The sequence below is a fragment of the Neomonachus schauinslandi genome, chromosome 6, assembly GCF_002201575.2.
Source record: "Neomonachus schauinslandi chromosome 6, ASM220157v2, whole genome shotgun sequence".
NCBI classification, from domain to species: domain Eukaryota; kingdom Metazoa; phylum Chordata; class Mammalia; order Carnivora; family Phocidae; genus Neomonachus; species Neomonachus schauinslandi.
This window is the reverse complement of record NC_058408.1, coordinates 9,715,192-9,727,178: the sequence shown is the minus strand read 5'-3', so window position 1 is coordinate 9,727,178 and position 11,987 is coordinate 9,715,192. Positions and strand designations below refer to the sequence as shown.

Below are 11,987 nucleotides of genomic sequence, written 5' to 3'. Positions count from 1 at the left end.
TACTTATTTATTTGAGAGCGAGAGAGAGCAGGCACGCACATGAGTTGGGGGGGGAGGGGCTGAGGGGGAGAAAGAAAGAGATCTCAAGCAGATTGCACACTGAGAACGGAGCCCAATGCAGGACTGAATCTCAGGACTCTGAGATCACAACTCTGAGGTCACGACCTGAGCCGAAACCAAGAGTTGGACTCCTAACCAACTGTGTCATCCAGGTGCCCCTTGAAATTACTCTTATGTAGTTATGTTTGTATGATGAATCTCAAAAGTATGGGCAGGGGTCTGATGTGGGGACAACTGAAATATGTATCAGACATAAATTTGAATTCCAGCATGGCATTTCTGGATTAATAAAGTGAAACAAGTTTTAATAAAAATGGAAAACTTGGGGAGGTAGAAAAACAAAACAAAACAAACAAAACAGACAAAAAATGGAAAATTTCACTTCACTTACAACCTATAGAAAGAAACTATATGCTAGTTAAGGAGTTGAGCTCGGTTCCATAGACAATAAAGAGTGAAATCAGTTTTAAGCAGGGGAATGATGTGACTAACTCTACCTTTTAGAAATTTAACTCTGGTGGCCCTTTAGGAGATAGTATGATGAGGGGTGGAAGCTGGATACAGGTTAATGGAGGGTTGGGCTATGGAAAATCCTGGTTCTGGTCCAGATGAGCCAAGGGAGTAGGGATAGGTATGGAGGGCAGAAGTCCTTCCATTTCTGTCCCAAAACACCTCTTCAGGCTCATTTCTGTCACCCACTCTCGCATACCCTGTGCTAGGTTCATTCCCTGAATATTCTAGCATTCTAGGCTGTTCTGTTCACTCATACATTGCATAATTGATGTCCTTCTCTTTTTCCAGAAATAAACTCTTAGTCATCTTTAGAGATCCAAGTCCATTTTCCTTGTCTCTGTGATTCCTTCCTGGCTTCCCCTTCTCTGAGTTCCCTGCTCTGTCTTCTGTATTCCAACAACACTTGTTCATATATTTGCTATAGACAGATGTGTCCATGGTCAAGTGTTATTCGTCTGTTCAGGTGGCGACATTTTCCTATTAAATTTTGAGGTCTTTGAGAATAGAGCAATAAATAAAGCAAGATAAGGAGGATGGGAATTGCTATTGTGTATAGTCAAGAAAGATCTCACTTAAAAAAAAAGAACCTGGGGCGCCGGGGCGGCTCGTTAAGTGGTCGACCCTTGAGTTTGGCTCAGGTCATGATCTCAGGGTCCTGGGTTGGATCCCCGTGTTGGGCTCTGACCTTAGCGGGGAGTTTGCTTGGGATTCGCTCTCTCACTTTGCCCCTCTCTCCACTTGCTGTCTCTCTCTCTCTTTCTCAAATAAATAATCTTTTAAAAAAGAACCAAACCTTGTAAACCTGCAAACCAAAAAGATAACCAATATAATATAAGGCTCAGAATTTTACCTAATAGGACGTAATGTACATGAAAAAAAAGAGAGCGATCTCACTTAAAAAGATAACATTTGAGCCAAGACCTGAAGGAGGTGAAGGAGAGAGCTCTGTGGGTATGCAGGGGGAGGAGTGTTCCAGGAAAATAAACAGCAAATGCAATGACCCCGGAGTGAGAGTAGGCTTGGCCTGTTCAAGGAATGAATGCGGAAGGCGGGCTGGGCGGGGGGGGGGGGGGGCCGCGGAGGTCAGAGAAGTAGTGGGGAAGTCGGTCATGAAAGGACTGGTAAGATTGTTCGGATTTAGCCATTACTCTGAGTGACAGGGAAGCCACTGGCAATTTTGGACATATTATGTCATAATCTGGTTTATATTTTAAAAGTGTCATTTGGCTGCTCTGATGAAAATAAACCACAGAGAGTAGGGGCGAAGTAAAGAATATGGTGAGGAGACTATTATAATGATACAAAGAAAAGGTGGTTTAAGGGATTAAGGTGGCAGCAGTGGAGGCAATAAGAAGTGGTGAGATTCTGCATTGACTTTGAAGGTGATAAGATTTGCTGTTGGACTAGCTAAGGGATATGAGAAAGAGGAATCAAGAGACTTGAAAAAGGAAGCCCTTTTACACTCTCGGTGGGAATGTAAATCAGTACGGCCACTATGGGAAACAGTATGAAGGTTCCTCAAAGAATTAAAAATAGAGCTCCCAGGGGCGCCTGGGTGGCTCAGTTGGTTAAGCGACTGCCTTCGGCTCAGGTCATGATCCTGGAGTCCCGGGATCGAGTCCCACATCGGGCTCCCTGCTCGGCAGGGAGTCTGCTTCTCCCTCCCTCCCCACTCTCATGTGCTCTCTCTCATTCTCTCTCTCTCAAATAAATAAATAAAATCTTTAAAAATAGAGCTCCCATATTCCAGCAATCCCACTTGTGGGTATATATCCAAAGGAAATGAAAACAGGATCTTGAAGAGATAGCTGCACTCCCAAGTTCATTGTGGTGTTAGTCACAAAGCCAAGATAAGGAAGCAGCCCAAGTGCCCATTGATGGATGAAGGGATAAAGAAAATATGGTGTGTGTGTATGCATATATATATAATAGAATATTATTCAGCCTTATAAAAGAAGGAGATCCTGCCATTTGTGACATAATGGGGGAAACTGGAGGACGTTATGCTCAATGAAATAAACCAGACAAAGAAAGACAAATACTGCATGATCTCACTTGTATGTGGAATTATGAAAAGTTGAATTCTTAGAAACAGAATAGAAGGGTGGTCACCAGAGCCTGGTGGTTGGGGAGAAATGGGGAGATGTTAGTCAAAGGAACAAACGTTCAGTTATAAGATGAGTAAGTTCTGGAGACCTAAGGTACAGTATGGTGACTATAGTTAATAATACTGTATGACTAAATTATTAAATATTGTATTGAATATTGTATTATTGAAATTTGCTAAGAGGGTAGATCTTAAGTGTTCTCACCTAAAAAATAAACGAATCTATGTGGGATTATGGGTATATTAATTTCCTTGATTAAGGTAATCATTTCATCACATATATATATATATATATTTGTGTTTAGTATTATACTTGGAACTGAAATACTTATGAGACATTTCTATGTTTAGATGGTTTCAGAGAATAAGTCCAGTCTCATATCATGATTTCTCTATATTTGAGCTCTTAATTTTCTTCAATTCTTTTAGTAATTTCTGCAAGAAAAGTGAGGGAACAGTGATATATATATATATATATATATACATATATATATATTTACTACTTTTTCTCTCTGTCTCTTCTTCACATTCTCCTGAATGTTTTTATAGAATTTTGTATGTTTACTGAGGAATTCATTCCATGTTCCGATACTTTTAATAGAACGCAAAGTTATGTACATTGCCTGACTTCTCTTATTCCTTCCATTCTCCTCCGTGGCATTCTCCAGCCCCTAAAATACCCTCAATAATCCCTGACATAACCTGTAGTACAAGTACTCTGTTACCTCAATATCCATGATCCTATAGAATGTGACCCTAGAGGAGAAGGTTCCTGATGAAGACATTTGTTCGCTGTTAGCTATTCAAGATCGTGGGAAGAGTTACTTTGTCCTAGCCTGTGCTTTCCATGCAAAACCAAGAATCTGCCAATTGCAAACAGCTGACAAACCGTGTGTTTACTGTAAAGGGAGGGCCCAGGAGAACTTGGCGTTACGGAGAACATCTGTCATGTTATGGAAATTAACTATACACTTCCAAAGCAAGTTTCATACAAGCCACTTCACTTGAAATCTCTGTTGAAGAAATCCCCAATTTTGCCAAAATACTTCTGCATGAGAAATTTTGGAGTTATCAGATAATTTATTGTACTGGTCTCGTCTGAACTGAAGGATAAACACTGCACATGCCCATCTCTTAATTAGTGTGTGTCACCGATAGCTCTAATGTACTAACGATCATAGGATTATCCTTTAATAACGACTAAATTGAGAACAAAGAGAAGAGCAGCACAGACTCTTTTAAGCCAACATGGCACAGAGTATGGAGGCCAGTCACGGGTAAGGGTGCAAGTCCTCAGGGGCTTGATGATCCGCGCTCTCTGGGTCAGGATGGCTCTCTGGGCCCCAGCCCACTTCCCTGGCCCCGACAGGCGGTATTGGTAAGGTGTGCACGGTCCAAAGAAAATTTCCATAGCCAGCTTTGGATCCCACAGGAAGAGTGAGAGCAGTTTGGGTTTCACTCCTATTTCAGAGGCAATTTCATCCATGTAATCCACGTACTGTACTCTGCGTGTGTCACCAGGGTTATTCGGGAATCTGAAATCAGAAGGGGGAAAAATAAAAAAATTAAAAAATTTTAAAAATTTTAAAATAAAAAAACCGCAAGTCAGCTGACAACCCCCATCCTTCCAAGCACGATTTCCTCTCAACATCGGTGGACCTTGTATGAGGGGATAATCCACGGGAAAAAGAATGAATGGCTATTGATAATTTCTCAGTGGTTTCTTTTTTTTTTTTTTTTAAGATTTTATTTATTTATTTGACAGAGAGAGACACAGCGAGAGAGGGAACACAAGCAGGGGGAGTGGGAGAGGGAGAAGCAGGCTTCCCGCGGAGCAGGGAGCCCGATGCGGGGCTCGATCCCAGGACCTGGGCATCATGACCTGAGCTGAAGGCAGATGCTTGACGACTGAGCCACCCAGGCGCCCCTCTCAGTGGTTTCTAACAAAATATTCACACAGTGTATTTTTCACCTCAAATCCTTCCAAGGGTGGATAGTCATAGCTGGTGGGGTTCAGAAGATTTTTGTCATATTAATGATATTCTTTGCTGAAATCTCCTGTACTTTGGCCATGCATTTGATTCTCATTCAGGATATGATCTCATTTTGGTAAATTGGTGGGAAATATGAATTGTACTGGCCAGTTATTCAGGTATGTGTGACACTAATTTGATTTTCAGTATTATTGAAATGCAATTCTTGGCCGACCTTCTTAAACCAACTCCTGGATAACTGACTATTCTTAGGATGAACCCTTTGATTGTAGAGAACAAGCTGTGACATTCCCATGGTAGATTCTCAACAGGTATTTGTTGCATAGAAATACATTTCCAACCCCAATGGTTGAGGATAATTTTCTATTAAGAAGATCTGGTACAACGTACAAGCCTCTGACTTCATGTCAGAATTTTAATTGGATTCTGTAATGATTTGCCAACTCATTTCTCACATTGATTTATCTTTCAAGCTCCTTGGAAGAGTGAACAACCCTTCATTTCATCTTTGCATTTCATACACTTTGCACCTCTAAGGCTATGCTATGACATAAATTTATAATTGTATGCTTATCTTGCATTACATGAATTTTAAACATAATTCTAAAGTTTCCATCTTGGATTATTCTGTATCCATTCTTCCCACAAATATTCCATACACTTATATTATGCTTGATTAAGAGGAAATGAAGAGGTTAATATCTGAGATCTCATCTAGGCAAATAGACTCAGATTCTATGATGAGGAAAATGTAAAGCATACTTGATAGGCAAACAATGCCACCTAAACACTTTCAATTGACTTTTACTAAGAAGCAAGTTTCTTACTCTTTTTCAAATTTTTTCCTCTTCTTTCTTATGTCATCCACCATGCCACTCACTGAAGGTAATTTGTTCAATCCTAGGAAAGAAAGAAGATGAGGTTCCACAAGAAATGAAGACCCTGAGAATCAGTTTGGTAGAGAACATCATGAGTGAGGTAGCACAAGAGTGGGGGAGACGGACCCAGGAGTTACCGTGGAATGCCCTCCATTCCTTGTTTAATCAGGCGCTCATGCCTTACAGACTTAGGAGTTTGCATCTTGACTAACAGACCTCAAAGCTCACAAAGAAGGATGGACTGAAGGGAGTCGCACCCAACTGACAAGACACAAAGTAGTGTCTTTGTGTGTCATCGCATTACCAGAGTATTGACTCTGGCTGTCTTTTAAATAGTGAGTTACACTTGTTCATTTATGTTATGAATTCTTTGCCAACAAGTTGTCACTTGATGATAGCTTAAAGTAGTGGTTTTTAAATCTTCATTTTCATACAGGAATCCTACAGGTTAAATAATGATCAAACCCTAAAGTAACAAATCTCAAGTGGCACAATTTCAGATACTGTAAAGGTTAACTTCAGATATGTTTTGCAGCAGAAGAGCTTTGCAATGCTTCTGAAATCACACTATCTGGATTGCCATCTTTTCTAAATATGCATAAGGTCAGCACATACCCTTAAATACACGAACGGCCCATCAGCTCTGGAGCTCCGATGTGGGAATGGTGGCTCCCACAGGCTGGAGGATGCCAATGAAAGCCAGGGTTGGTTTCTCTAGTTGAGGAGGGAAGACATATTTAAACATGGAGCTCTGGCTGTCCAGTACTGTTTAATTATTTTCCAAAAAGGGGAAAGAGAAAGTATATCCTGTGCCGTCTTCAAAGATGGCGGATGTCTCCATAAACCCTTTAACATTTGGTTTTATCAGAACTCTACCAGATATTATGTAATTGGGTAGATCATCACTGAAAGTAGGTTGATGGCTCAGGAATCTGAAGAATAAAAATTGAAATCCAGGAACATTAATATGTATTTTTGGAAAGGAGTTGAACTCAGAAAATACTTCAAATAGTTTTTAGTTGAGCTAAGAAAAAAAAGACTTAGATTTTTGTTTTGTAAATATTTCCTTTACTCAATACTTTTTCTGAATTTTTACTGAATAGACATTCTGTATTATTAGAATGCCAATAACATTTATCTAATGCTTATTATAAGCAAAAAGAAGATTTTGAAATGTGGTTTATAAGTTTATACCAGTGATAGTATTGATATCTAACTTCTTTAAGACATTTTTTGGGGGGAGAGATTTTATTTCTTTATTATATTTATTTATTTATTTATTTATTTTTAAATATTTATTTATTTATTTGACAGAGAGAGACACAGCAAGAGAGGGAACACAAGCAGGGGGAGTGGGAGAGGGAGAAGCAGGCTTCCCTCAGGGCAGGGACCCTGATGTGGGGCTCCATCCCAGGACCCTGGGACCATGACCTGAGCCGAAGGCAGATGCTTAATGACTGAGCCACCCAGGCGCCCCTGTGGGGAGAGATTTTTAAAAGCAATTAGTGGAGGTGTTCATACTAGAACAGCAAAATCAGATCATATTCGGATTTCCATTTATTTTGAGAACCTACATACCATTTTCATAAATTTTACCAACATTCTTTAATACTGCTAGTGGTCTCCCTGCTTCCACCCCTGACTCCCTACAATTTCTCCTCCACTCAGGAGCAAGAGTAACCCTTTTAAAATGTAGAATTATATCCTGATGGGTTTCTATTTCACTAAAAATGAAATCCAAAGCTCTGTCCATGCTATAGCCCTAAAAATCCCTCTGGGGGTGCCTGGGTGGCTCGGTTGAGTGTCTGACTCTTGATTTGCACTCAGGTCATGGTCTCATGGTGGTGACATCTGGCCCCACCTTGGGCTCTGCCCTCAGTGGGGAGTCTGCTTCGAATTCTCTCTCTCCCTCTGCTCCCCCACGCCCACCCCAGGCTCGTGCTCTGTCTCTCAAATAAATAAATAAATCTTAAACAAAATAAAAAATAAAAATCCCTCTGTGACCTGGCCCCTGCCTATGTCTCTGAACTTATTTCCTACCACTTCACCTCTCCCAGGAGTCTCGCTACACCGGGTTCCTTGCTCTTCCTTGAATAAATCCTGTTCATTCCGGCCTTTGAAGTTGGTGCTGCTTCTGCCTAGAATGTGATTCTCATCTTAGATATTCTTTCAGGACTCGCCTCCTCACTTCCTTAGGTCCCCATTCAAATGCTTTCTCATCATATAAGCATTCCAGAGCCGCCCCATCTAAAAAAGACTCTTCTCCCCAACTCTGCTTACTGTTTCTTCATAGCACGTATTACTCCATGTCATTGCATTATGTTTTGACTAGTTGGTTTCTCCCCTACTAGAAAGAGGCTCAGCAAGAGCTAGGACTCTACCTGGCCTTGTCCTTCTCCTCCCAGTACCCAGAAACCTACTTGATCATAGTAGGAACTCAGAAATATTTATTAAATTTATGTAGGCTGTACACATAGTCAATTCTTATGTTCTTCCACATTTATACCTCACAACAGATAGATGGATAGATAGAAAGATAGATGGGTAGATAGGGATCATATTTTGCCAACATAAAAAAAAAAAAAAGAAAATATTTAACTACACTGGGGTTAAAAGGCAGAGGCAAAATTACTTTTTAAAAATCCTAGAACAGGGCGCCTGGGTGGTTCAGTTGGTTAAAAATCCTAGAACAAGGGTGTCTGGGTGGCTCAGTCGGTTGGGTGTCTGCCTTTGGCTCAGGTCATGATCCCAGAGTCCTGGGATGAGCCCCGCATCGGGCTCCCTGATCAGCCAGGAGTCTGCTTCTCCTCTCCTTCTGCCCCTCCCCACCGCTTGTGCTCTCTCCCTCACATGCTCTCTATCTCTCTCTCAAGTAAATAAAAAAAAATCTTTAAAAAAATCCTAGGACACACCTGTGTTGAGGGAGCACACCATAAACATCATGGTTAAATCGAGTGTTTAATTTATTCTCTGCCCATCTGTTGATTAAGAATGTAGGATAAAATTTGTTGAGGACAGCATTAAAACGAGTGAAGAGAACAGTGTCCACAGGCATTCCATTATCCCAGACCTGGTTCCAAATCCATGCACCCCGCCTTGTGCTGAGAAACACCTAGGAGAGAATGCAAATAAATGAAAAATAGTTGCCTCACAATGTAAGACTTTCTTTTCCCAGTTTTTCAGATATCTCTCATTTGGCTCATGAGAAATGGACAAGAACTATCTTGCCTTGTTCTCAAAGACAGATAGACAAACAGATCCGGGCACACACACTCATACAAAGGGACACATCTGACTGGTTTCCTACAGTCCCAGAGAGCTCCCCATGCCTTCCTCTGGATCTCACTCTCTATCCTTCCTGTGCTGTCTCCAAAGTAGTGTTTGATGCCTGCCATCTCTTATATTGCAAATTCTGGGCAAGCACAGTGATGCAAGAAGACTAGCGATCAACAAATTCCCACACACCATCCACCTGCTAATTATTAGATATTACAGAATTTAGAATACTTAGTTAATAAGTATCCCTTGAAATATAAGTATGGAAGGAATCAGAGTTGGAAGATGTATCACATGTAATGTCAGTGAAAAATAAAGGGATTTAAAGTGGGTTTCTGATAGAGTTCATATTTGTAACTGGTGGCTGAGATGGTGAAGTCTACATGCTCTGGTAAAAATAAACCATATGGCAGTCACTAAAGTTTGAAATGTTTATTTTTATTCCATTCTCATTTTTTAACTGTATTTCCAAGATGTCTACCAAGAAAACAAGTGTGAGGAGGTAATTAACAATCAGGATTGAAGCAGTGTATGGGTACACCTGACATATTTCATGCCATGTTAACATCTGAGACGGCAGTGGGCAAGGTGCATCTCAGGAAAGAGAATTGTAGGAACCAAACCTGTGAAGCTACATGACTGAGCTCAACTGCCAAATCAGCTCCAGAATTCCCAATGCCGACCACGATGATTTTCTTCCCCCGAAATTTCTCTGGACTCTTGTAATCCCAGCTATGAATATATTGACCTTTGAATCTCTTGATTCCTGTGGGCAAGAAAGTATTGCTCAAGCCTTGGTCATTATTTCATATTATTTTTTAAAGCTTATTATTGAACTCAAAGTCCATCCTATTTGAACTTCTGCTTTGTTGTTCTGTAAATGCTGGGCTGTGGACTGTGTCTGCCCATCATCAGACAGAAGAAATCCTCATACAATTTTGTTGTAGACCCTAAGTTGCATGTTACATTCAGACATCTAATTTCTGCCTCCTTTTTACTTACCTCTAACCCTGCCAAACCTTCAAAGAAGAGTTTGGCTCCTATTTAAGTAGTCCATCTTCCTTATTCTTCATCCTTGTTATTAATAACTACTGCTTGGACCCACTTTCCTGTCTTGCTTTTCCAACCCAAGCTTCATTCTTGTCTAGATGTTTTCATCTCTTCCTGGGCCTAGTACACCCTTCCCACCAGCACTTTTCACCCTGCTTTCCTACTGGGGACAAAAGCTCCAACGTCATCCACCAGGATCTGAAGCTAAGAGAATGTAGGAACTTTGTATTTTTGCCTAAAAATTTGCTCTGGCTTAAAGCAGAAACCTCATATGGCAAAGCCATAGAAGCTGGTTAATTTTGCAGCATTTCACCTTTTAAACAACACTGAGGTCTGCACGTATGGGCTTCATTTTCTCCTCTGGTGATGCTGGACAGCCCTAGTCAGTCCTTGCCCTGTTCCTTTTCCCTACAGAATCTGATCCCAAACTCCAGCTTTCTTTTGGAAACAGTTCTTCGATCCTCCCCTAGTAAACTCCTGGCATGGATCTATTGTTCCCAAACTCCATCTTTGCAAGTTCGATAGTCCATCAAATTTCTCACTGTGGCTGTTTCAGTATTTTCCCCTCCCCTTGGTCCCACTGCATTTTATCTCATTTCCTGAAGACAACTTTTTTCTCATTTTTACAAAACAACAAAATCTTGAGTGTCTCAACACCTAAAAGTTACTTTGTGTTCATCCATCTGTCCTCTGTCTCCTTTCCCCAGGAGGAAATATTTCTCTTCTATTCCAAAATGAACACTTTGCCATGTGGGTCAAAATGCGAGGGGGTTTTGAGGTCAAACAAACATAGGCACAAATCTCAGCTTTTTCTCTACTAGTGACATTTGCAATGTGTAAAATGGAAATGGTTTCACTTAGCTCATAGGAATGGTATAAGGATCCCTTAACACATTCTTACATAGTACTTGAGAAATAGGTTTAATGTTCTTCCTTAAGTATCTTTAATCTCAGCCCACCCTCCCTCATTTTTAATGAGCATCTGTTCAACCTTGTTACCTTGTGGCCTCCTCAATCTTCCTCCCTCATACATGTAGAATCAGCTCTTCCTGCAGTCTTGCCTGTCTCCAGAAATGGCAACTCAATTGCTGGGACCAACAACATGAGAGTTATCCTCGACATCTCTCGATTACATCTCACATCTGGTCCATCTGCAAATTCCATCATCTCTATGTTCGCACTATACTCAGGATCCGAGCACTTCATTATATCTCCACTGTCACCCCTTGGTCCAACCTACCATCATTTCTCACCTGAATTCGTGCAAGAGCTTCCTCCCTGGTCTCCTCACTTCTACCCTTACCACCTCGTTCCCCGACTATTCTGAACGCTGCCGCCAAAGAGATTAGAGCATCCCTCTCCTCTGCTTGAAACCTCCTAACAGCTCTTACCTCACTCAAAGTCAAAGGCAGAGTGAAAACAATGGCTCACTCTTCACTCTCTGACATCATCTCCTTCCTACCCCTTCCACTCCCACCCCACAGGACCTGTGAGTCACACTCCCACCTTGAGGCCTTTGCACTTGCTCTTCCTTCTGCACAGTGTGCTTTCTCCCGATATCTGCCTCACTTCCTCAATTCCTTTGGGCATTTGCTCAAATGTCCCTTTCTCATGGAAACCTTACCTGGCCACTTTATCTGATCTTGCATCGCAACCCCCATTCCTAAAAGCTCTCCCCTTTTCCACAGTCATCGTCTCCCACATATTTATCACATTTTTGTCTGTGTCCATCTACTGCATGCACACTCCTCAGGGACAGAGGTTTTGCCTGTTTTGTTCTCTGCTGAGCCTCTGGACAATTGGTGCTGGATAGGTATTTCTTGACTGAATGTTGAATGAATGAATACAGGAATATTTAAATTTCTAACTAACGAACCAACTAATAGATTTCTCTTGACCAATTTTAACCTTCTCTATCTTCTCATACACTGGGAAACAGACACTCATAGCAATGGAAGTGGAGGGAGTCTAGAATTTCCTGAGAACTCCAAAGGACTCTCAAGTTCAGCACTTTTTGAGAAGACTGAGTGTATATCTTGTTCCCTAGAGATAAACAGGGAGATGTTGTGCAGGTAGACGATTCCCACACCATTCCTTATATGCAAGGTG

General features: G+C 41.2%; 1 pseudogene; it reads right to left on the bottom strand.

The window, feature by feature from the left end:
* Positions 1-3,740: 3,740 nt before the first annotated feature.
* LOC110588168 lies at positions 3,741-11,084 on the bottom strand (annotated as a pseudogene).
* Between the last annotated feature and the right edge of the window lie 903 nt (positions 11,085-11,987).